Raw genomic sequence first — 26,059 nt, 5'->3', positions numbered from 1 at the left:
GGTAGACTCTTGTAGGATTAGAATGGTTCTAAGCTAATGAAAACTTGAAAGCTTTGATTGTTGCATTGAAATAAATTGAAAATATGAAGGGGAAGATTGATTAAAACATTGAAATAAAAGCAAACAAATAAGATTGAAGATTGAAACAAAGAACAAGCTAGGAAATAACAAGTTTGATTAAAAGGAAATAAAACAACAAGAAAAATAAAAACATAAATTGAAAAACAAGACAAGAAATTAAACAAACCAAATGGTTTGGATCCTAAGACAATGGATGGTTTCTCTCTCCCTTGTTTTTGGGTTATATACCCCTACTTTTTCCATTTATAGATTTGCCCTTCTTCATTACAAATTAAACACCTCACACTTTCACTTTTGCTTTTGTTTTGTTTTTGCTTTTGCTTTTGCTTTTTGGTTTCTTCATGACCAAGGTAGGTTTAAGGAGAAAGTCGTCATATTTTGAGATAAGGGTTTCCATCTCTGGTCTTCTGATTTGAGGGCTTTGACTTTTGACTTTGACTTTTTCAGCACTTTTCCATAGCAGCTACTGGTCTTTATAATAAGTGTGATTAAGACTTCTTTTGGCGCTAAAACACAGTTTTTATGATAAGTGGTCTGAAATACTCCTTAACCTGAAAAAGATAATAAAAGCTATGAGTTGTCTTTTCGTTAAGCGTAAGAGGGACTGTAATGTAGCAATATATGGATAATAAAACACACATTTAGGAGCTAGTCAGTGTGTCAGATGTAATAGGCAACTATAATCAAACTAGTCAAATGTGTAGTCAATGTTCCTTTTTACTTCTTCCATGAATGTTATTTGTCCATTCGGAGTTTGGCCAAGGTAGTCATTTGTGTCTCTAATGCCATAACGCGTTATCTATTTGAGGGATACCCCTGGTAGACATCCGGATCAGGGACTGTTTCAGAAATTATGTCCCTAATCTCTTGAGCAATCCTTTGTGCAGCAGTGAATTTTCCTTTTGCCATAGATAACAATCTGATATGAGCGTAAATTAGCTCTGATACCAATTGTCGCGGACACGCGAGAAGCACGAGCGTTCCTGGACATAGATGTCCTAAGCAAGCATGTTTTGGGTATACAATAATCAATTATACAATCGTTTACAATTGTACGTAGTAGCAATAAGTAAGAATGTATCAGAGAGTATGTAGGCAGGAAAGTAACTTTCATTAAGAAGACAATAGTAAAATTATGGCAAACGATTGCAACTAGCTTTGGTTGTATAGTATGCTTTGGTTGATCTTAAAGGGTTGCACAACGATGAATACGAATCCAAGAGAATAGGAGTATCGATTCAATGACTTCAAGGTGTGGAGAATCGGCTATCTTTAAAGCAAAATTTCTCCCCTCCGGTAGAAACCGCGATCACACAACGGGGTCTATAGAAATATGCTCTCAGGATACAATGAATCCCCAATCGATGGTTCGTCGAGTGTCGGATTGTGTATGATCCGACTTGACTGAGAAACACTCTTGTTTTTTTAAGAGCTGATGATGCCTTATACTTAATCAAATGTGAGAGTAAGAGAGAGAGCGGGAATGACCGAACTTAAGAATTCTTCTAACTGTTAGACTTTTAAGTCTATTTATAAGTGTTGAAAACGGTTAGGGAAAAAAAATGTGATAATGTCCCTTTGAACAGGCTTGATGACGGTTGGACTCTTGGTGTTCTTTGGACATACCTGTTCAAGTAATAGTGTCCTTTGGACACATTGTTTAAACATGAACCATCTCTTTGGAAACAACTAATGTCCCTTTGAACACACCCATTCAACATCAACCATCTTTGACACCAGTAATCACACACCCTTTCAAATACTCTCTTTTTCATTCTCTCATTCATTCACAAATGATAAATAAAAATAACAAAGATAGATCTATTTGAAAATTCCAACATTCCCCCACTATTTTCAAAATTATGACACTCGCTCCCCCACTATTTTCAAAATAATAATTTTATTAATACATAACTTTACAAAAGTTGACTTGCTTGAAATACAACGTTAAGCAAGGCATCATCGTACAGACGAATACATAGACGATATGTAGCTTTGGCTTTGAAACTTCACTTAGTGCATTGCTACAAAGTCGTATCGAAGCGAACAAATCTTGAACCAATAAGGACTTCATAGTGATAAGTAGGGAGCGTGTGCACATATTTGTCTCCATAAGTAGAGTGTTCCTTTAGCTTGCACATTAATGGTCTTGTGCAGTATCCCAATTTCTTGAGTGCTTTAGAGACGGTCTAGTTCTCATGGGAAATGGTTTGATTTCCTCACTCATATAGGTAAGTCTTATATAATGATATGATCCTACGAGTCATCATTTATAATAGACTTATTAAGGATCTAATCCAACCTCTCCTCATGCATAAACCCACACTATAATAGCTTGCACATTAATGGCCTTGTGCAGTATCCCAATTTCTTGAGTGTTTTAGAGACGGTCTAGTTCCCATGGAAAACGGCCTGCTTTCCTCACTCATATATAGGTAAGTCTTATATAATGATATGATCTTGCGAGTCATCATTTATAATAGACTTATTAAGGATCCAATCCAACCTCTCCTCATGCAGGAACCCACACTAGATATCACGAATGGGGTAATTAAAATTTTCTAGTGTATCCACATAGCCACTCAATCAACTTGTACTCCCATTGAACTTTGTCTATTTTTCAAGACATAAGTCGGGTTGCCGTTGAAGGTGACTGATTAAACAGTAGACCTTAGTCCTATTCGATCCGACGTTTGAGATACCATATCTCTTGGTAGTCATTTTCATCAAAAGATCTGCCAAATTCTTCTTTGACTCCACATAGTCAACTGTAATTACTCCATTCTTGAGTAATTGCCTTATATAATGGTGCCTAAGACTTATATGTCTAGACTTTCCATTATAAGTCTTACTTGAGACTTTAAACAGTGTAGCCTGGCTATCACAATTGGGGATGGCTTTGGCCAAAGTGGTATGTCTACCAACAAATTCCTTATAGCAAGTCTAATGAGGGGCTATATGGGCTGCTAAAAGAGTTTTAAATTTGGAAAGAGTAAAAAACCCAGCCAAAGTTAAGACCTTCGCTAGCATCTGCCATAATAAGTTTGGGAGACGGACGACATAGTTTCTGTTGTCCGTGTGTTAAATTTTGACAGACAGCAGAAACTGTGTCGTCCATCCAAAAAATAATTCAACTTAAGTTACAAAATAATTGATGGACGGCAGAAACTATGTCGTCCGTATCATTTAGCACTTCAAAACAGAAAACACAATTGGATTGGTTTTTTTTATTTTGGGGTGACAAATTTGGCTAGGCAAGCTAAAAGGCCTATGTGGCACCTTTTAGCAACCCAATTTAACAGCTCTCCATTGGACTTGATCTTAGCCATTCTGCTTCTTTACTTGTGTCTACCAAATCTATGAACTCTGACAACATGGTGGAATCTGATATACATGTCTGCTTCTTGGAACCCCAAGATATTGTAGCACCTCCTAGTGTAAAGATCCATCTAGTTGTGGATTTTGACTTTAGTTCTACATCGTTCCAACTAGCATCGCTATATCCTTCCAATATAGGAGGGAATCCAACAAACTGTAGAGCAAAGTCCACAGTTCCCTTTAAGTACCTAAGTACTCGTGAAACTACCTTCCAGTGTTCAAGTCCTAGATTACTTGTGAACCTGCATAACATACCCACCACATATGTTATATCCGGTCTTGTGCAATGCATAGCATACATGAGACTACCAATGACACTAGCATATTCCAGTTGATTTCTAAAATGTCCAGTGTTCTTCATTAACTTGATAGTAGGATCTACTGGTGAAGAGACTGGACTATAATAAAATTGACCATACCTCTTGAGCATCTTTTCAATGTAATGTGATTGCGTTAATGCCAATCCATTATCTTTCCTTAGAATTTTAATTCTAAGAATAAGATCAGCTTCACCAAGATCTTTCATATCAAAGTTAGATGACATAAACTACTTTGTTTCTTCCACACATTCAAGTTTAGTGCCAAAGATTAGCATATCATCAACGTACAAACAAATAATAACTCCACAATTGTTTTCAAATTTGGAGTAGATACACTTATCAGTGTCATTAACCTTGAATCCGTTTGACAAAATAACTTTGTCAAACTTCTCATGCCATTGCATAGGCGCTTGTTTAAGGCTGTAAAGAGATTTAACCAGCTGCAAACTTAATTTCTTTTCTTGTCCTGGTAGAACAAACCTAAAAGGTTTGTTCATATAAATCTCTTCTTCTAAGTCACCATTTAGAAAAGTCGTTTTTACATCCATTTGATGGATAACTAAATGATGTACGGAGGCTGAAGATATTAAGACTCGGATAGACGATATTCTTGCAACTGGTGCATATGTATCAAAATAATCAATCCCTTTTCTTTGTTTATATCCTTTTGCCACCAACCTGGCCTTAAACTTGTTTATAGAACCATCCGTGTTGTGCTTTCTCCTAAATAACCATTACAGTCTATGGGTTTAGCACCAAGAGGTAAATCCACTAACACCCAAGTCTGGTTAGATATTATAGAGTTCATCTCATCATTGATGGCCTCTTTCCAAAATGGAGCATCTCTAAAGGTTATTGTCTCTATATAAGAAGATGGATCATCTCCTTCAACCATAAACACCTTGATTGAATTTTTAATAACATTCATATCTCCTTCAATGTGACAAGTGATGAAATCTTGTCCAAAGGACTTCTCTACCCTATGTCTCTTACTTCTCCTTGGTTCCATAGATTGTGATTGATCTCTTGGATTATCACTAATTGTATCTTCCATTACCGTAGGAGAAGGGAGAGACATTGGTTCACTTGGATTTGGGTTCCTAAGACTTGACCTAGTCAAGTTCTCAAAGAATTCTACATCCACCGACTCAATGATATCATTAGAGTCTAAGTCCAAACATATGTAAGTTGTACTATTTGGAGAGTATCCAATAAAAGCACACCTATATATAAGTCTTACTTCCTAATTTTGGTCTCTTTGAGTCAGGTTTTCTCACATAAGCAAGACACCCCCACACTTTATGACGACTCAAATTAGGCTTCTTTTTTAACCATAATTCATACGGGATAACATTATTCTTTTTCAATGGAATTCTATTCAAAATAAAACAAGCAGATAAAATGGCTTCACCCCACAAAGATAGCTGTAAATCCGAACTTAATAGCATCGCGTTAACATCTCAGTCAAAGTTCTATTCTTCCGTTCTGCCACTCCATTAGAATGTGGGGTATAAGGAGGTGACACTTCATGAATAATGCCATGAGTTTCAGAAAATTTTGCAAACTTATTATGTGGATAATATAATATTCTCCACCACGGTCAGAACGTAGACCTCTGATCTTTTGGTTAAGTTGATTCTCTACCTCCGCTTTGAAGGCAATAAACTTAGAAAATACTTCATCCTTACTTTTCAATAGAGATGTGTATGTGTATCTAGAATAATCATCAATGAAGGTGAGGAAATACTTATTCCCTCCCTAGAAGCAATATTCTTAAGATCACATACATCACTATGTATAAGTCCAAGGATGCCAATACTTCTCTCAACTGATTTATGGGATTTACGAACTATCTTTGATTGTGCACAAGTTTGGCATTTGCTAACATTATCAAATTTGCATTTATTGATAAGTCCTAGATTAGACATTATTTTGATCTTACCAAAATACACATGTCCTAATCTACCATGCCATAAAGATGAAGAGTCAACCATATAAACAGAAATAGAATCATTTATTAAGTTCAACTTGATCATCCTGTTACAATAGTACCCATTACCAACAAGACCTCCATTCTTGGACAAAACAAATTTGTCCGACTCATACACTAACTTGAAACACCTCTTATTGAGAAGGTCCCCGGATACAAGATTCTTACACATATCTGGTACATGAAATACATTAACTAATGTGGGAATCTTTCTAGAAGTAAAATGTAGTTCGACTGTGCGTTTGCCGATAACTTTGGTGCGATTGTCATTTGCCATTGACTTCATGATATGTTCGCCACCAGATAATTCATAACTCTTGAAGAGATTACAATCCTTGCATATATGAATGGTTGCACCTGTGTCAAGCCACCATCCCCCATCTACATTAACAACATTAGCCTCGGAGACTATAGCAATAAACTTTTCATCCTCGGTCATATTCGCTTGATCTTTCTTGGCCTTCTTTCCATAGCGACAATCACGAGCAAAATGACGGGTTTGCCACAAGTATAGCAATCTCCGTTATTCTTCTTTTGGTCATGTTTCTTCTTGAAAGAAGTTGTCTTCTTTGGCTTCAGTTTCTTGCTTGAATTTTCCACCCTCAACAATATTAGCCTTAGAAGTCTCCACTTCTTCATCTTCCTTTTCACGATTATGAGAATCCTCTTCAATACGAAGATGACGTTGAAGAGACTCAAGTGTGAACTTTTTCTCTTCATGCTTCAATTTCTTCTTGTAGCCTGTCCAAGATGAAGGTAACTTGGCAATAATTACCCCCACTTGAAACTCCTTTACAAGGTCTATGCCAATAGTTTTTAGATCACCAACAATATATTGAAATTCATGAACTTGTTCAAGAACCGGTTTATCATTGGTCATCTTAAACTCAATGTAATTAGAAATAAGAAACTTTTGATTACTTGCCTCTTCAATCTTATACTTACTTTCCACAGTAGTCCATAATTCTTTTGCGGTTCCAACTTGTCGATAGTGATTGTAGAGCGAATTGGAGAGTGCATTGAGAATGTGGCCTTTGCAAAGAAATTCATCGCGCGTCCTTACGCTTTTGACGCTTAGCTTTCAAATTATCATCATCCTTGGCATTCGGCACGGGAAGCTTTTCGAGATCATCATCCAAAATGTAGGCAAGTTTGACAACGGCAAGGAAGAAGAGAACCTTTTGTTGCCAACGGGTAAAATTGGTTCCATCAAAGCTATCAAGACGAATAAGGTCTTGATTCATAACTTGAAGTGACTGAACATCAAAAGGATCCATTGTTTGCACAAGAGTAGATAGAGGAAATTTTTGCTTACAACTGTTGATTTTAGAGGGTTGCACAACGATGAATACGAATCCAAGAGAATAAGAGTATCGATTCAGATCAATGACTTCAAGGATTGGAGAATCGGCTATGTTCAGTGGCGGAGTCAGGATTTTGGTTGAAGGTTAGCCAATCTCGATAACTAAACACATTTTGCATCGCCTTTCGATAGGAATTAGGATGTATACCAAAAAACTAAGTGTGCATCGCCTTTCAATATTAACTCTACTCATTCAACAGAGAAACAATTAATAAATAAGGAAGCCAACTTTTTGAATGTAAAACTAAGTTCCAAATCCAAAGCACAAAACTCCAATCGGTACTCATTTGACACTTAGAAATATAGGTTTATCTATCGTAAAAACGTTCATAATTGATTGCTCCCTAAATAAGTAAATATAACAAACTAAAATCGAAACCAAAGCATTATTAGTTAGACATATATAATCCACAAACTCTTAGAATTTGAACTCATATGCTTCTTCTCATCCTGGTGACTATGGTTCCAAGAACAGATCTTGTTGAAAACATCTCTATTAGAAATAATTTTGGTGCAATTCTTATGCACTTTGAGAAGATTCTCACTAAGGATTGCTCGATTCAATTTCTGAATGGGAAAACAATTATATATACTTACTATAAAGAAAACTCCTCAATGAATAGTATCACTTCCCATTTTGTCCCTATAATTTACTAATTGTTACACACATAGCTAAAAAACTCAATTTGTAATAACATAAAAGTCAAAAGGGCAAAATCATCATTTTCTACAGTAATTTTCCACCAACTAGACATTGTATTTCCCATTTTAACCCTATTCAAATTTACATATTACAATATTAGCATAAAAAGTTTTATATAAATTAAAAGAGATGCAAGGGAAAATATGTCTTTAAATATAATACAATTTATTAACAAACACATGGGTCCGTTGCCAATAAAAAAAAATGAATTCTTTACTCCAACACATGGGCCCACGTGTTGGAAAAAATATTATCAAATAATCTAACTACTATAATTACCATATTGCCCCTATACTTTACCAAAAATTGGTAAAATATCCCTGGGTTTTTTAAAATTATGGAATAGTCCCTATGATTTATTTAAATTATATAACCGGTTTGGCTATAGTGACACTCTTATAGTGGCACTCTTATCTCACACCCCTCCTGGTCCCTCAGATCTCATCTAAGTCTCAAAAGATCTAACAGCTAAAAACAAGTGGCCCAAATAAAAAACAAGTGGGGGTATAATCGTCATTTCCTTCACAAATTAGATTTTGGAAGCAAAACCCACGCCTCTTTCTTCTTCCTCACTACCTCATTCTCTAGTGACCTAACCCACGACCATCTTCTTCTCCTCACTCACTCTCTCTCGAGAGTTATGTGCAGTGAAGCATGAAAAACATGCTTCTCTTTTAACCTCAAAAGAGAGAGATGGAGAAGAGAGAAGAAGATGCTCTTCCAAATGGTGTCTCTCTTCAAATGACAAATAGCAATTTTTTTCTTGCAATCTCTGGTTTTCTTGATTAAAGCAATGAATGCGGCTACAGGAATCTTCAAACTCAGATTTCTTCTTTTCTAGATCATCAAATACTTTGTCATAGTCAACCTTGAGCATTCTCACCTCATCGTTCAAAGTACCATTCACCTCTTCAATGGGGCACATTATTTTTGCCAATGCAAGTTTCAACACCTTATCAAGTTCATCTCTTATCAATCGAAAGCCTGACACCGGCCAACTGGTTAAAAGGTATAAACATTTCAATGTGTGCCAAAGATGGAAATAAGGAATCAATTATAGAAAGAGGACAGTACGAAATCATTCACATATTCAAGAAACGCATTTAATTGTTACCCTACTAGTAACAATTAACAAAACATAGAACACTACGAAACCAATGGAAACATAGAAATTAAACAATTTGGTTAAAAAAAATCTCCCCAGCTTCTTCAAGGCTGCTGCTGAGCATCCATATATCCAAAGATCAACAAGAACCTTCTCCCTCTTGGCCAACTCCACATCTTCATCAACCATCATCTTCACCAACTGCTCAAACCCAACTTTAGGCTTCCACCCAAGAACCTTTCGCCTTTACTCGAATCCCCTTTCAAATTGTCCACCTCGGTGCCTGAAATACCTTTTATCAATCACAACATGATCTCTCCAATTCAATCCCACATACCCAAATGCCACTTCCAAAAACTCCTCAACCGAATGCGACTCCTCCGTCGCAACAACATAATCATCAAGTTTCTCTTGCTGTAGCATTAACCACATTGCTTCAACATAATCACCAACAAATCCCCAATCTCTAGATGCAACCAAATTCCCCAAAAACAATTTACTCTGCAACCCAATCTTAATCCTCCCCACAGCTCTAGTAATTTTTCTAGTGACAAAATTCTCTCCTCGACAAGGGGATTCATGATTAAACAAGATCCCATTACAAGCAAACAACCCATAAGCTTCTCTATAATTCACAGTATACCAATGTGCAACACATTTCGAAGCTGCATAATAATTCTTCCTTGCTGCAATTGGGGTATAAACATTTCTTCCTTGCTGCAATTGTAAGTAAATTGTTAACAAGTGATGATAAATGCACTCAAGGAACTGAAGACATTCACATATTCAAGAAACGCAGTTAAATTTTCTTCCTTGCTCAATGATAACCCGTAAAAACTAAACTAGATTTCTCTAACATATTATTACGGTATCAATTATTTATTTCTTACTCTTACATGTATATTCATGCAATATATAGAGTACGGAATCGTTCCACTCCTAAACTACCAAGACATAATAGAATCCAATAATCAAACACAAGGAACAATGGTGAGAGTAATATTTATAGAGATGAATTTATACTATGAAACTAAATATATGAATTTAACTTATACTAATTTAACTAAGCAATTGAATATGACTTGAATAAACTATTGAGAAGAAATTAGGGGGATTTGATTCCATTTTGATTTATTTCTAATATGCTAGTGTAGATTATTGCAATCCTAACCAATTAAGATTAAGTATTTGATCCCTAATTATTCATAGCAATCTCTGCCAACTAATAATTAACATATGAGGAAGTTCAACACATTCTCATGGCGAATCAACTAACCTACTAGAGTGAAACTCTTAACAAGCAATAATTCTAACTAACATATCAAGTCTTCATCAAACTTCATCAAACCCCTCTAATGGAGGTTTAGCTAGAAGTCATTAAACTATCATTAATAGAATAATAAGAAAAAACATAATGAAGAACAATAACTTGATTTTTATTAATCTAATGGAGGCTACAAACTAAACTAATTAACTAAAACTAAACTAAACTAAAAGAGGGAGAGAGAGAGAGAGAGAGAGAGAGAGAACCCTAATTTACAACTAAACTAAAGATTGGAGTAGCCAAACTTTGTTTTAGCCTTAACCTTCTTTATATAGGAGAGAGTTAGATTACAATTTCGTGCATGGGCTTTGGAGCCATGTTTTGGGCCATGAAATCAAGTCCAAAACCTGATTACATATGTCCAAAAAGGGTTTCTCTACACAAAATTACTTCAACACCCTTTTCAACCACTTTTACTACTCTGATTGGGCCAAAGCTTGGACCAGTAGAAATTTCTTTTTGAGCCAGTCGTTTTGACATATAATAGGCTCAATTCCGATGTCTGAGTCTAAAGATACGGCCTGTAGAAGTTCTGTTGACTATTTTCTGTTCTTTTTCTCCCCTCGTTGACTTTGACTTTTCAGCTTTGACTAAACTTTAAAAAGATTTTTTCTCCTTGAAATTTGGGCTTTAATCATAGAACTTCTTAGAAACCAACTTTTGCTCCTTTCTCTTGCAAAAGTGACATATTTCTTCACATATTTGACTCCAAGACCTGAAATACACAAAAGCACGTAAACAGTACTAACTCTTATTTATTATACACATAATTGATCTAAACGTAATATTATTAAGTGGTTAAAACTAGGGGTATTTAGCTTTTGGGCTACTTTTATAATGGATAATTTGCAGTTGGTCACCAATTGATCGTTTATTAGCTTTTGGGCCAAAATTGATTATTTGCATTGACTTTCGTTGACCGCGGATTTAATCGTTAGTCTCAAAAGAGTTTTTGTATAATGACTAAAACACCCTTGCGATTTGTCTATTTGAGTTTTAAAGTGAACAAATAATGATCAAGTTTTAGATCAAATCCAATGGTCTAAATTAAACTTCCATAGATCTATGTAACTAAACAAGGCCGGAGCTTTGGATGGATTGCTTTCCGGTCATCTTCTCTCCGCCAAAGATCTCTGTCTCTACCATCAGCCACTACGAATCAACCACCATTCAGTTTTGCTCTCCACTCAAAACCCAACAACATTAATTAATCAAGTAACCCCAATTATCGAACAAAAAAATCCCATCTCCAAACTCAATTCAATTCGCCAAAGATAACTCACACTCTCCTTCGTTTCATCAATTGCTTTTTTCGGTGTCACTCAAGTAGTAGTAGTACTAGTTAGTCTCTCTCTCTCTACAAAACCATAGAATAATAAAAGTCCCAAACCACTCTTCTCAACAAAAGAACACCGATTTTTTTTAATCTTCATCAACAAAACAAGAGCAAAAGCCCATCAACAACCCATCTAAAGTGCATCACCAATGTCAAGTTTATTAAGAAGAAATAGAAAACAACATTATAATAATCATTACGCGTGGCACAACCAGAACCGTTGATAGCAAGATCCGGAAGTTTAAGACCAGTTCGGTCTTTGCGAGGAAAGAAAGCTATGGTCACGATCTACGGCCCCATTTTCACTGCGGCTTTTTGTGCCTCTTTCAAAGATATCTTTCTCGTTTGATGAAAGAGAGAGCTCAAACTTCTTTTCCTCAACAATCTTGGAATTGTGAAATTTACCTTCTTGGTTCGGGGACCGGACCTTTTTTTAGGAAGGTCTTTCATTCAATGAAGAAATTACGCAATAGTTAACCAAATCAAAGCAAAGAGCCAAGAACAAAGAAAAAAAAAGCAATTTTGAGTTTATCCGGGCGATACCGCCAACAGCAAGCAGCCCATTTCAACTTAAACACTGACACCATTAATGGAAGGACCGGAAAATAGAGATGGGTGTGGTGGTAATATTAATGGAACGCTAGCATGCTAAATTTTTTTCATCACGTACTGCAAAAGGTAACATATTAGAGTGTTAGGATTTTTTATCGGGAGAGATTACGACATGTGTTATGAATAAATGTTCAGGATCAATAGTCACGGTGGCCATTGATTTGAACAGAAAATTGATCTTAGCCGTTTATTTCAATCACGTGTAATACACGTGCAAGGGTAAATGTGTCAATTTAGAAAATATGGACGGATCACCGTTAATTTTGGCCCAAAAGCTAATAAACGATCAATTGGTGACCAACTGCAAATTATCCATTATAAAAGTGACCCAAAAGCTAAATACCCCTTAAAACTACAGTTTTGGACTCTTATCACTCACCAAACCAGCTCTTGCGTGACCCATCTGTAACAACTCTGATGCGAATATAAGAGAAATCATGGTTTCTCTTATTGTCGAGATGGGGGAGAGAGAGATCCAAGGTCGTGGATTTATAATTTGAGCTAGGAAATGACGATTATACCCCCACTTATTTTAGCTTTTAAATCTTTTGAGACTTAGATGAGATCTGAGGGACCAGGAGGTAAGGGTGGGAATTTGGCCCTAACGACCCTAACCCGGCCCTAACCGACCCAACCCTAAGCCCTATAAAGCCCTCACAACTAAAGCCCTCACAGAGTTTAGAGGCCGGGCCATTTCGCCCTAATGTTTCTAAAGGCGGTGGTCGGGCTAAGGTTCTGAAACATAGGCCTGACCCTAACCAAGCCCTAGTTATAATTTCACTATAAAATATCCAACTCTTTGTTACATATTTTCAATTAAAATAACATTGTCCTTTATAATTTATCACTTACCGTATGGGTACTTCTAATAACTTGTCTTATATCATAAAAACTTGTAAACCTAATTGTTTCTATCTCACAACTCACGTACACCTCACAACTCCCCATCTAACCTAGTCGCCAAGAACAATAATGAGCATTGGGCACTAGCCTAATGAAAAATAAGTTGACGTCAGTAAAAACTCATTTCATACTCTTATTTGTCTTTGTGTTCTTCAATGTTAAATGTAATTTTGGTGAGATTTGAGTACAAGAAATGATGGATTTATGTCAGTGAAAGCTCATTCCAAAATGTGTCCTGTGCATTTTCACTGTAATTTTGAAATATAAATATGAGTCTCTATGTACTTCAGTTTATTAGATTGTGGATATGCATTTTAAATTGTTGGATTTATCAAGAATTATTACTAGATTGGTTGTTATTCAAATTTCAAAGTGGTGGGACTTTGAAGTCCCCAAATCTTTGAATTTTTTTGTAATATAAATGAATTTTAAAACCGATGCAAGAAAAAGAAGAAAATATATAGGCCGGCCCTAATCCCGCCCTAAAGCATTAATGAGGGCTTAGGGTAGGGTCGGGCTTGAAATTTAGACTTATGACCGACCCTATGGGGATTTTTTAGGGCTGGCCCGCCCTAATAACCGAAAGGCTTTAAATGTTTTGGGGCTAGCCCGACCGACCATTTACCCCCTACCGGGAGGGTGTGAGATAAGAGTGTCACTATAGCCAAACCGTTATATAACAGTCCCTATTCTTTATTATAATTACAGAACAGTTCCTACTATACACTTTACGTAATTACATATTAGTCCCAATATTTTGACTAAATTACAAAACATTCTATATTTTATCTAAATTACAATACAGTCCTTACATTTTATTTATTTATTTATTTATTTTCAGGCGCATCGCGCGTGCCGGATTGCTAGTACGTGTATGTAAAGGTTATACCTTTCTCTTTAATTGGTGTCTTTCATGCCTTCGATTGTAGTATCCACTGTCATTTTTGTTTCCTTTTTGTTGCTTAACTACTTGTATTGTTAGGGAGAAGAATAATAATAATATTATTCATAGGTGATGGGTTGAGAGGATGTGTTGATTTAACCAATTAATCCATTGAAGTCTTGAGGAGTTTGAGTTGTAACGCAGTATGGAGCTTCTTGGAATTCTTCTTGGAGTTTTGAGTTGAGAATTATAGATTAGGTTTGAGAACAAGAGATTGCAGCTGAGAAGCTTTGAAGGCTTAAGTTTGGGACTTTATCTACTTCTAATTGGCTCGTAACAACATAAGGAATTGCATATTAGGCTTGTGCTTTCTGCAATTGTTCTTATTGGGTGGAGATGGATATCTTGTTTTCTCAACTGACGAACTTAGAAAATATTGAGACTCCAAAATCTCGTACACATGGTGAGTAGAAGCAAATTTGGGTTTTGAATATGGATGGTTAATTTTCTTCTTCTGATTGGGACTATTTGGATGTAAGGTTTTTTTATAGTATTGATGAAACGAGTTGCTATGAAGTCTCGAATTCTTGAGTTGTTTTTTAGAGCTTTGAACATTTTAGATCTGACATGGGCTCATCATATCATTAAATTTGGTTGAAGCAATAAAGGGATACTCAATTGAGCTTGAAATTTTTATGAGTTTTCTAAATCAGGAAGATAAAAACTTGATATGCTGCAGATATGAAATTGTAAAAGTTGAATGCCTACTCATATAACTATGGTTAGAAATGATGGAGTTCGGGTTGGACTAATCCATCATGCGGTTTGTAACAATAGTTGAACCATTAGGCCTCTATTGGTCTTTTAGCTTGGCTTGGTAATTTATATGCTTTCGATCTAGTGTTGTAATTAGCCTGTTAGACTTTATAGATACATCCTGTGGCATCTTCGTGCACTATTACAGACAGTTTTTCCTCAAGAGGACATATATGACAGCTTACATTTTCATCTTCCGAGGAAAAAGATTTTCATGCCTTTGATTGTAGTATCCACTGTCATTTTTGTTTCCTTTTTGTTGCTTAACTACTTATATTGTTGGGGAGAAGAAGAGTAATAATATTTTTCATAGGTGATGGGTTGAGAGGATGTGTTGACTTAACCAATTAATCCATTGAAGTCTTGAGGAGTTTGAGTTGTGATGTAGTATGGAGCTTCTTGGAATTATTTTTGGAGTTTTGAGTTGAGAATTATAGATTAGGTTTGAGAACTAGAGATTGCAGCTGAGAAGCTTTGAAGGCTTAAGTTTGGGACTTGATCTACTTCTAATTGCATGGCTCAAAGCAACATAAGGAATTGCATATTAGGCTTGTGCTTTCCGCAATTGTTCTTATCGGGTGGAGATGGATATTGCGTTAATTTTCTCGAATGACGAACTTAGAAGATATTGAGACTCCAAAATCTCATACACATTGTGAGTATATATAAGCAAATTTGGGTTTTGAATATGGTGGTTAATTTTCTTTTTATGATTGGGACTGTTTGGATGTAAAGTTTTTTGATAGTACTGATGGGCATAGAACAAAGTATCGCGATATGATGATATATCCACCATCAAAATCTTGATATATATCGTCAAAATATCGCTTTATGTGTCGATATTATATATTAGTGCATCTGTGAAAATCCACGATACATTATGATATATCGTCAAATATCGACGATAAACCAAATTTTCGGAGATATTTCAGTTAAATAATCAAGAATAAAAAGGAAAAGAAAATTTTCGAAAATATTTCTGTGAAACAATACACTTTATTAATAAAATATTTCTTAATTTCATATCTACATTCAAGGATCCTTAATTTTGTTAAGAATGATTTATTTGGAAATAAAATATCTGTTATTGTTTTTTGGAGTTTTCCTCTTTAATTATTTTCAATAATAAATTTGTTATAATTAAATTGAACCAAAAGATTCTTAATTTCCTTCTTTATTTTTTTTTTTAAATTAATTCATAACAAGAAACTAAAAGAATAAAAGGAAAACTAAAACTAAAAAGAATGAAACGAAATTGGATTTACCAAAAAAAATTGATAATTGGTATTCTCTATGCATATACAAAGATTATATTTGATTGGATCTAAATTCAAATGTTTTTAAAAAGGATTGGTCCGAAAAATAAAAACAAACAGTAGTTTGATTGTATCCAAAAATTTGGATCAAAAAAAAAATGACAATAAGATATATGAGATTGAGAAGGTGGAGTTCATCAACATCAAATCTTATATATTCACATGATATAAGAGATTAGAAGACTCAAACCTCCTTTCTTAGTTCTTCCTCTCTAAAAAGCTTTAAGAGATTAGCAAATTTTGCATATTTTTACTCTTTTTGAAGTCTATTGAAGAAGGCAGCAATTGTTTGTATCTTGAAGAAAAGTCAAAATGAGAGAGAAGGACAAAAGATAGTGTATATATATCACGATATTTTGAAAGTATCGACATGCATATCGATGAAAGATCGCGATATTTAAAGATATATCGAGGATATTTGCAATTTTTGCAAAAGAAAATATCAAAATCATATCCTTGATATATTCGTATCTTTTGCTGAGATCTCAATACAAATCGCGATATTTTGTACTATGCTAATGAGACAAGTTGCTATGAAGTCTCGAATTCTCGAGTTGTCTTTTAGAGCTTTGAATATTTTAGATCTGACATGGGCTCATCAGATCATTAAATTTGGTTGAAGCAATAAAAGTCGGGATACTCGATTGAGCTTGAAATTTTTATTAGTTTTTTTGAATCAGGAAGATAAAATTAAGCTTGATATGGTGTAGATATGAAATCGTAAGAGTTGAATGCATACACATATAACTATGGGTAGAAATGATGGAGTTTGGGTCGGACTAATCCATCATGGTTTGTAACAATAGCTGAACCATTAGGCTTTTATGGGTCTTTTAGCTTGGCTTGGTAATTTATGTGTTTTCTAGTGTTATAACCTGTTAGACTTTTGGAGCAGATAAATATGTGAAAAGAGGAGCAACTTTAGCAACAATGGTGGCCTCACAAACCAGACTTCCTATATAGTATGACTTCACTTACTATAGATTTATTGCTTAAATCGTTGTAATGTTGAAAGGGCTATAAGAGTCTCTCACCTAATATAACTGTAACTTTTCCTTTTTACTATATACATGTAAAGGTGTGGTGTGATATTCCCTTACAAACAGTCCACGGGGACCGATATGGATGGATGGGTGAGACCGAAGTTCGCTTTTTGAGCTTAACTTCCCACGATCTTACTCCGTTCCGGGAGGGGGAGTAGAATCAGTCTGGCGTAGTTCATAGGAGTCGATATTTATAGAGATTCGAGTGTATCCTCACCCTCCACGTAGAGGATGTCACCAACGTGGGGTGTGGATCATGGGAGCACGGAGAAATATCTACATAGGTCCGCTTTGATGATGAGGAGGATGATCCCGAGCAAGTAGCTTGGCGTCGTGATCGTATTGGATCGGTCGGGGATTAGTGTAAGTACTCCTTCGGTCATGATTGCTTATGGATAGGAGTCCGCGGTCATCGCCCGTGTAGTTCGCGTGATGTTGCGATCCGCCTTGTGGGGCGATGTTGGCTTCGTGGATGCGACGACGATATCATAGGTCGGTGCATTAGTTCCACCATGCTAAGCGTCTTCGGATAGAGAATATCACTCCCTATTTGACCCCTCTCGTAGGTTGTGGTAACGACCGAGAGAGAACGGTGGCACGCTGCATTCTATGTGATATTTGGGAAGCGCCCACGATCGGTGTAGAACAACGGTGTTGTTAACCGCGGCGCTTAGTTAGTATGATCAGGACGCTGCGGTGCAAAGACGCGATGATCCGAAAGCGAAGAGAAGAAAACGCGTGGCGCGTTTTTCGGGATGCGAAAAAGACAAGACAGCTTACTTGGAAGTCGTGGATGGCTAGGGCTAGGGTGTAATCATAATGCCTTGGAAACCGGAGGGCGGTTGTTCAAAAAATCCTACTTTGCGTGAGCGAGACTTCATTTTTCGCCGTTTGGTAGAGAGAACTTCATTAGCATCAATCTTCGTGTTAGTGCTCTGCCATTTTTGAACCCGTTTCCCTTGTTTGGTGCTAAGCTTCTGTGCTAGAGTTGTTAGGGTACTCTGTTAGATACTAGTAGCTAGATTTGATAAGTTTAGAGGAGAAAGATGTCGGATTTCGATGACACTCGTTCGAACGAGATCCTTGAAGTTTCCCTTGGTTGGGAGGATGAGGAGGAGACAGATGAATCAGTTGGTATGCGGGGTGAGGGTGATGGGGATGAGGCTGTGAGTGAGGAAGGCGATGCTCGACCGCTTCGGGTTGCCGACGCTGGCACTTCAGACGCTGCGGTGAGAGGTCGTCTTCGAAGCGAAGCCGCCAACTAGGGCTGTGGATAAACACGCTTTGAGGGCGTTTCCATATCTGAGGAAAAGATATGGTATAACTGTAGACGGTCTGGAGATCCACGAGCCTGATCGAGGCGTACTGGTCTTTAGCGATAGGTACGTCCCACCGCGCCACGGGGTGATCGTCTGCGAGGGCAGCCGAGGGCGATATGACGCATACCATTTTCGGTTGGTTTGTCAATTTTGAACCACCGCGGGCAAAGCAGCGCCGCGGCGATTCGTTGGTAACACGTGGCGGTTGTTGAAGGTGTTCGACCTGTTGAACGCCAGCGGTGAATACCGGATCGAAGTCGCTGATATTATTGAGCACTTCACCTTGAAGCGATCTAGGGCATATAACTTTAGCTTGCAAACCCGAGCTACTCTGTCACCCCGCTCGATGGAGCGAAAGTAACGAAGTCTTGGGATAAAAGACCGCCTCGTTAGTGGGTAACTACATCGGGGCGAGTGGGTTGATGTTGACAAAAACGTGTGATTTCAATCGTGGGTACCAAGACGTTTTTTAGGTTTTATGCCGATAACGATTGATCCCAGATTGATCTAATATTTGATATGTTGTCTTTTGTACGATAACCGCCCCGCATGTGAGACTAACCGAAAAAGGATCGAGAGCTTCGCTTAGGTTGATTCGGGACGAAAATTGCGGGGTTGCCGTGAGGTCGCCGAATTCTTTAAGGAGCGTGGAGGGCCCCGTCGCTCGAAGAGAAGGGAAGCTCTTAAAAGTAGGGCTCGTGGTAAGGGAGCCGCCCAAAGCACGTGTTATGGAGAAGCGTGGGGAGTGATCCGGACCGTGAGAGGATAGAAACCGGGCCGCATCGGGTGAAGCGACCGCCGGGGGTGTCGGGCCTCCGGTCCGGGTCGGGATGGGTCGGAAGATGCTCCTGCCGACGTGGAGGACGCTCCCTCCGACGCCCGAGTACCGACCGCTAAGATCGCGAGGGGCCTGACCCGCATTGCATGGTGAGGGTAACGAATGGGTGGGAGGGCAGTTTCGCAACCCGAGGTCGAGGCCGATGCCCGACTTCATCGTTCTGGTTGAGGACGGCCCGGAGGTCGTTCGACCCCGTGTTGTTGGAGATGCCTCAGGCAAGATGAAGGGGAAGGTTGGCTCGAGAGATATCGGTAGGGGCCGTCCAGATCGGGCAAGGACGAAGCCGAGCGCAATGACGATGTATGCCGATGAAGTAACGGGAAGAAGCTTATGTGAAGAGGTCGGATTGCAGCTACAAGTCCGCACCCATAGCCGCTTGCTTGTTGGAGGGGATGACGCTTTGATGGTGATAGGAAGGACCTTGACTCCAAGGAACTAGAGTCGAATCGAGAGCGGTGGATAAGGCGATTTGCCTGGTAAGTGGTAGTGTTATTACTGATTGTGCTATCCCTTATTGTACACTGTTGCTTATCGTTTGTTTGTGGTACTATGTCCGAAGCCGCCGCAGATGGTTGCCGGTATCGTAAACCGAAGACAACCGCCTTTGTTCTTTGAGATGGAGAAGTCGGAGGTTGAGTCCTTGAGGCTCGAGATCTCCGATCTCCGAGCGATATCTCAATCGGAGAAGGTGGAGCTGGATCTGGTTGAAAGGCGCAATCGGGTTACTGTTCTCGGAGAGAACGCCGGCTGTGAACGAGGCGGCTGGGCTGAGGCATGAGGTCGATGATCTGAAGAAGAAGGCTGTTGCTGCTAATACGCTCGCTGCACGTTGTAAAGCTACTGCAATGGAGGCGAAGGCGGCCTATCTTGCCATCCGTGCTGAAATAGAAGAACCGAGAGGGTAGGTATGGCGACGCCCGAGAACCCGACTCAAGGACTCGCGTCATAGATCGACAGGTCGACTCACTCGAGGTCGGTCGTGCTGGTTCTGCGGTCGTTCTTGCTCCTGCTGGTGAGGTGGTTGCGGATCAACCTCCCGTCGTTGGCGGTCTGGGTGGGACGTTAAGCGGAAAAGATAGTGGCGCTCTCGGGTGATCCGAGCTTCCCTCCTGCTTTGGACGTCCCTCTGGTTGAAGGCTTTGATGATGTAGTTTGAAAGTTGAATGTCTGGTTTTTGTGTTTGTAAGCGGCCTCTGGCCTAAAACAATAGAGCTGTTTTCCCGGGGTTACCTGGGCAGTTCGTCTTTTTCTTTGTCTGTCTTTATGATACTGATGTTTTAGTTGGGCTGGATTTCCTGGGTAGACCCCATTTCGGCTTATCGGGCGACTGAAAATCGGATCGCGGGTCTTCGTTTGCTAACCGCTTTTATATTAACGCTTATGTTGTTATCCGTTGTTTTTCTTCCCGCGCATCGTATGTATGTCCGATTTGATTTGTATGCCCCTTTGGGTTGGTCGACTTTGTCGATCTTGAACCGCTGTTTTGGCGTGTAGACGGTGTTAGCGTCCTCTAGTTACTCAGTATTGGTACGACTAGAGCGCCCCGTGGAGCAATGGTCACTTCCATTTACAAAGGCGCGGCTTTGGCACGCGGTCCGGATATGAACGGTTTCGCGAAATATGAAATGATGGTTGCCGATTGGATTGGCGTTTACGCCTCGATGCCTTAATGAGCCGCCTCCGGGAAGAAGAGTTTCTTTTGCATAAATAGAACCTGTTCGGGGAGAGCGATGGCATTTGGACTTCCTGTTGCTGCTGCCTTCGCTTCGCTGAACGTGCTTACTTTTGTTGGTCATCTTCTCAGGTATGGTTGTTCTTTCATTCTTCTGATCATGATTGTAAAGGTGTTATCTCTCCCTCATTGCCTCTGTTTTGTTCTTTTTGCTTTAGCTTTTCTTATGGCTCTTGCTACTTTTGGTGTGGGAGAAGAAAGCGATCTTCAGAGAGCTCTCCTCTACTGATGGAGGAAATGGAGTTCCATCCGCATGTGCACGATGACCGTGGCAAGAGGAAGGTGGTGGCATCGGGGTCCAAAAAAGCTAAACGGCCCCGAGGGTCGGGCTTCAATCGAGGTGAGGTGATCGTCGCCCCATCGGGAGGACGGCGTCCCTCGAGCAGCCGAACGGATGGACGACCTGGGGCAGGGGGGCAACTTCGCTAGTGGGAGTTCGCGCCCTCGCGTTGGGGACGTGGGGAGCGAGTTCTTCTACATGGGGAGGTCGGGGAAGAAGCGTCTTTGTAAAAGCGTTCTCGACCGGCAGCTTTCCACTCTGCTTCTATATAGCGACCCGATCTTCCGAGGGGTATCGTGCTGGACGGGGACAAAGCTGAGGTTGAGGACGAAGATATGGATACGCTCCTGGGGACCATGGACATGGCGAGTTGTTTGGTGAGTACGCTGATTGTTAATTTCTCAGTCGTTTTCTCTGATTGATTTTGTTATTCTTTTCATTAACGCAGTTTGCCTGGTTATGATAAGTTGAAGAACGCCAGGCAACGCTTTCGCCATCGATGTTGATGCCCGAAGTCGAAATGGGATGTCTGCGAAATGCTTTCGTAGCCGATAAGAGAGAAAATTTGGAAGCTATGTCGGCTAAAATGTCGTCTTTATTCTCGATGAAAATGAAAAACTTCCTGCGTCTGTTGTTGATCTGCAAATGGAGATCACGGAGGTGACCGAGCACGCCGGAAGCAATGCCGGAGGGTTGCTCGTGAAGGCTCGTAACGCAGCGATACCACCGCTTCAGAGTGAGTACGCCAAGCCGACGACGAAATATTGTCGGAAGAAGGCGGATGGTGCTCAAGAAGGCGGTATCGCGAAGTTGTTCTCATGAAAGCCGCCGGACATGTTCCCTCAACCAAAGATCGTTCACGAGGATAAACATGTGGTCGCTCCGTGATGCTGATTCTGTCTATTGGTGAGGATATGTTTTTTGTTTTGTTTGAGCTGACCGCGCGTTTTCTTTGCCCCTATGAGGGTTAAACATTAGAGCTGCGTTTTCGGGCTTGCCCGACCAGTTCGCTTCTATTGATTTGGAGAACTGGTTTCCACGAAAGTGGCAGTTCGTTCCCTTTGGTATTTGTAACTTGGTAACCGACCTGGATTTTCTGGGTAGACCCAGCAGGTCGGTGCTCTGGAGATGATTTCACTGGGTCCGATATGTGTGCTTCTTTTGGTGAACGCTTGATTAATGCTGTATATGTTTTGGTCTGATTTGTTCATGGCTTTGATCCCGTTTATGGATTTTGCTTCTGAAATGTATTCTCGTTACATGTTAAGCTGCTATGATAGTGCATGGGAACACGATATGTAAGTGTTTGATCTTTTAGGACGAAAGGGGTCCGTGCCCTTGTGACTTCGTGGGTTATGGTGCTCACTGGGAGCGTTCTTCGTTGGTGAACCCTAGGAAAATCGGTCCTCGTCTAGTGAGGATGAAAGCGGCTATGAGCCTGTAAGCTCTCTAGGACGTCCTGCTCGGATGAGAGTTTGTTTTAGTCTCTGAGGACGTAATGCTCCTGAGAGCGTTCTCGCTTAGTTGATTCGAAAAATGTATGCCCCCCACTTAGCGAGACTTGGAGAGGCGTTGAGCCTGTAAGCTCCTGAGAGCGTCTTGCTCGTATGAGAGCGTGTTTAGCCCCTGAGGGCGTTCTGCTCCTGAGAGCGTTCTCGCTTAGTTGATCCTAGAAGTATAGGTCCTCAACTTAGCGAGACTCGGAGAGGCATTGAGCCTGTAAGCTCCTCGAGGCCGCCTTTGCTCGATATGAGGCGTGTTTAGCCCTCGAGCATGTTCGCCTCTGAGAGCCGCTCGCTTTAGTTGATCCTAGAAGTATAGGTCCTCAACTTAGCGAGACTCGGAGAGGCGTTGAGCCTGTAAGCTCCCCTCGAGCCGCCCCGCCCGTGTGAGAGCGTGTTTAGCCCCGAGGGCGCTTACCTCGAGAGGCGTTCTCGCTTAGTTGATCCTAGAAGTATAGGTCTTCAACTTAGCGAGACTTCGGAGAAAGGCGTTGAGCCCCATGACGCCTCGAGAGTGTCCCTTTCGTATGAGAGCGTGTTTAGGTATGGAGCTTGCTCTGTGGGAGGTGTGGTTTGGAGATGTGAGTAGGTCCGCCATTTATGATACCATCTTGAGTTTCTTTCATTTGAACTTTGTTGTGCCTGGAAACAGGACTTACAATGCGTAATACAACTATTGGTAAAATTGCTTTAGCAAGTATGTGTTCCATGGTCGTGGCAGCATCCTTCCTTCTTGGGTTTTAATCCAACGGCGCCGCCGCAGTTAAACACGCTGCTCCACTATAAGGGCCTTCCCATGTTGGTGCTAGCTTAGCATCGTCTTGAGTTTTCTTCAATACTAGATCCCCCGGTTGAAAAGATCGTGGATGTACTTTCGTTTGTTGTAAGATCTCTTGAGGACTCGTTGGTAGTCGCCACTTTCGGACGGGCCGCTAGGTCGCCTACTGCCTCGAGGAGGTCGATCTCTCGAGCTAGAACCGAGTCATTAAGGCCCTGTTTCGACAAGTTCGGATCGGGTTGTCGGATTGTCATTTCGGTGGGTATGACGGCCGTGCTATAGCATAGGGAGAATGGTGACTCGGCCGGTGCTTGAGCGAAGTAGTCGATGAGCCCCAGTATGTTCTCCAAACCTGATTGGGCCAATCGGGCTTTGTTCTTTTCAATTTTCTTTTCAAATTCTCTAGAATGGCCTTATTGCTGGCCTCGCTTGTCCATTGCTTTGAGCGGATCTTGTGGTGTAGAGAATGCATGAACGATCTTCCATTTGGCCAGAAACTCTTTGACTGTTTTGCCCTTGAACTGGGAGCCATTATCCATCACCAGTGTATGTGGTAGGCCAAACCGGGTGATGATATGAGTCCAAATGAAATTTCTGACATGTGATTCTTTAACGTGTGCTAACGGAATTGCTTCAACCCACTTAGTGAAGTAGTCTGTGGCAGCAAGGACGAAGCGGAAGCCGGTGCTCTTCTGAGGGATGAATGGTCCCATAATGTCCATGCCCCACATGTGGAACGGCCAAGGACTCGCGATGTTAATCAGTTCGCGAGCTGGTTGTATGATGTTGTGACCAAATGTTTGGCATTTGACACATTTGAGGACATACGCTTTAGCATCGATCTGCATACGAGGCCAGAAGTACCCTTGGGAGATCGCTTTGTGGGCTAGTGACCGACCTCCCCGTTGGTTGCCGCGACTCTCCTTCGCGTGAATTTCAAGCAAAATTAGCCGGCCTTGCTCGGATTGATACATCTCGGATGGGGTCCCCCGGGCGGATTTTGAAAAATAATCTGCCGCTCACCAAACAATAGCTACGTGCTTGGTGTGGAACCTTCTTGGCTTTTGCGCCTCCGAGGAGTGCGCGCGTCTTCGATATCTTGTATAATAGGCTGCATCCGTGAGCTTAATTCGCCCGATCTTCCGAGAGAGGGGAACAGTCGCTAATTGTCAAGACTTGGTCCGCTTGGTAAGCAGGTCGGTCGACTACTTCGATAATCAGTTGTCGAGGGACACAGTTCGGTGTCTGAGTGGCTAAGTATGCCAAGCTATCTGCGTGACGGTTCTCGTCACGCAAAAAATGGTGTATCGTCGCTCTGCTAAATGACGGAAGCAAATTGTTAACAACTTGAAGGTATTTGGAGAGGTTACCTTCGCTGGTAGTGTACTCTTTTGCAACCTGGCGAATCCACCGCCATGCGAAGTCACTAAAGATTTGGATCTCCTTTACTCGAATTTGGATCGCCGCCACAAGATTCCCATTATTAGTGCCAGACTCGCTTCGTTGTTGGACGCTGCGAAGTCTATCTGAACCGCCTTTCTACCATAGCTCCTCGGGGAGACTAAGACGATTCCCATACCATCGCCTCCGGGGGTTCTTTGGAACCATCGACGTAGAGACCAAACTTTTGCATGCTCGCTCTTGGGTGCGACCCTTCATTTCCGCCCCAATTAGGGTCGTCATTTTCCGACCGAAATCTGCTAGGAAGTCCGCCACGACCGACCCGACCTTCGTGGATATCGCGGGGACGAAGTCCATGTGGTGTTCGGCCCTCTTCTTCGCCCATATTGCCATCCCGGTAGTCTTGTTTTCTTTGTGAAGAATCCTCTTCAAAGGGAGATCGCTAAGCACTTTGATTGGATGAGCCCGAAATACGGTTCGAATTTTCTTGCCGAGTATAACAAAGCAAGGACCGCTCTTTCTATGTAAGAGTAGTTCTTCTCGGCTGGAGGAGTGTCTTGCTTGTGAAGTAGATCGGCTTTTCTGAATTGTGTTCGCCCTTGAATAGGACCGAACCGATGGCTTAAATCGGATACCGCCGTGATAGAGCCCCAAAGTTTCTCCGTCGGTTGGTTTGGCTAGGGCCGGGAGGTGTTGTGGGAGGTACTCCTTGAGGGTGGCGAATGCTTGGTGGCATTGATCGTTCCATGAGAATTGCTCGCCTTTCTTGAGTATCTGTAAGAACGGTCGGCATTTGTCTGACGCTCTTGATATGAACCGGTTGAGTGCGGCGACCATACCGACGACAACTTTTGTATCCGTTTCTTTGTTTTGCGGTCGCATGTTAATGAACGCCGAATTTGGTCTGGATTTGCTTCGATGCCTCGTCATGCGAGACGATATCCGAAATTTTCGGAGGACGCACCAAAAAGACACACTTCTCGGGTTCACTTCATTAGGTTCGTCAGAAGTCCGGAGAACGCTTTGCTCGAGGTGA

At 40.5% G+C, this 26,059-nt stretch overlaps 2 pseudogenes; both read right to left on the bottom strand.

Moving 5' to 3' along the window:
* Nucleotides 1–3,376: 3,376 nt before the first annotated feature.
* On the bottom strand, nt 3,377–3,985 carry LOC147474863 (secreted RxLR effector protein 161 pseudogene; annotated as a pseudogene).
* Nucleotides 3,986–8,979: 4,994 nt separating this feature from the next.
* On the bottom strand, nt 8,980–9,714 carry LOC147474862 (GDP-mannose 4,6 dehydratase 1 pseudogene; annotated as a pseudogene).
* Nucleotides 9,715–26,059: the final 16,345 nt, after the last annotated feature.

This window comes from Coptis chinensis, chromosome 9, assembly GCF_015680905.1.
Source record: "Coptis chinensis isolate HL-2020 chromosome 9, ASM1568090v1, whole genome shotgun sequence".
Lineage (NCBI taxonomy): Eukaryota > Viridiplantae > Streptophyta > Magnoliopsida > Ranunculales > Ranunculaceae > Coptis > Coptis chinensis.
Note: the sequence above shows the minus strand (reverse complement) of the source record. Positions and strands in the feature narration are given on the sequence as shown.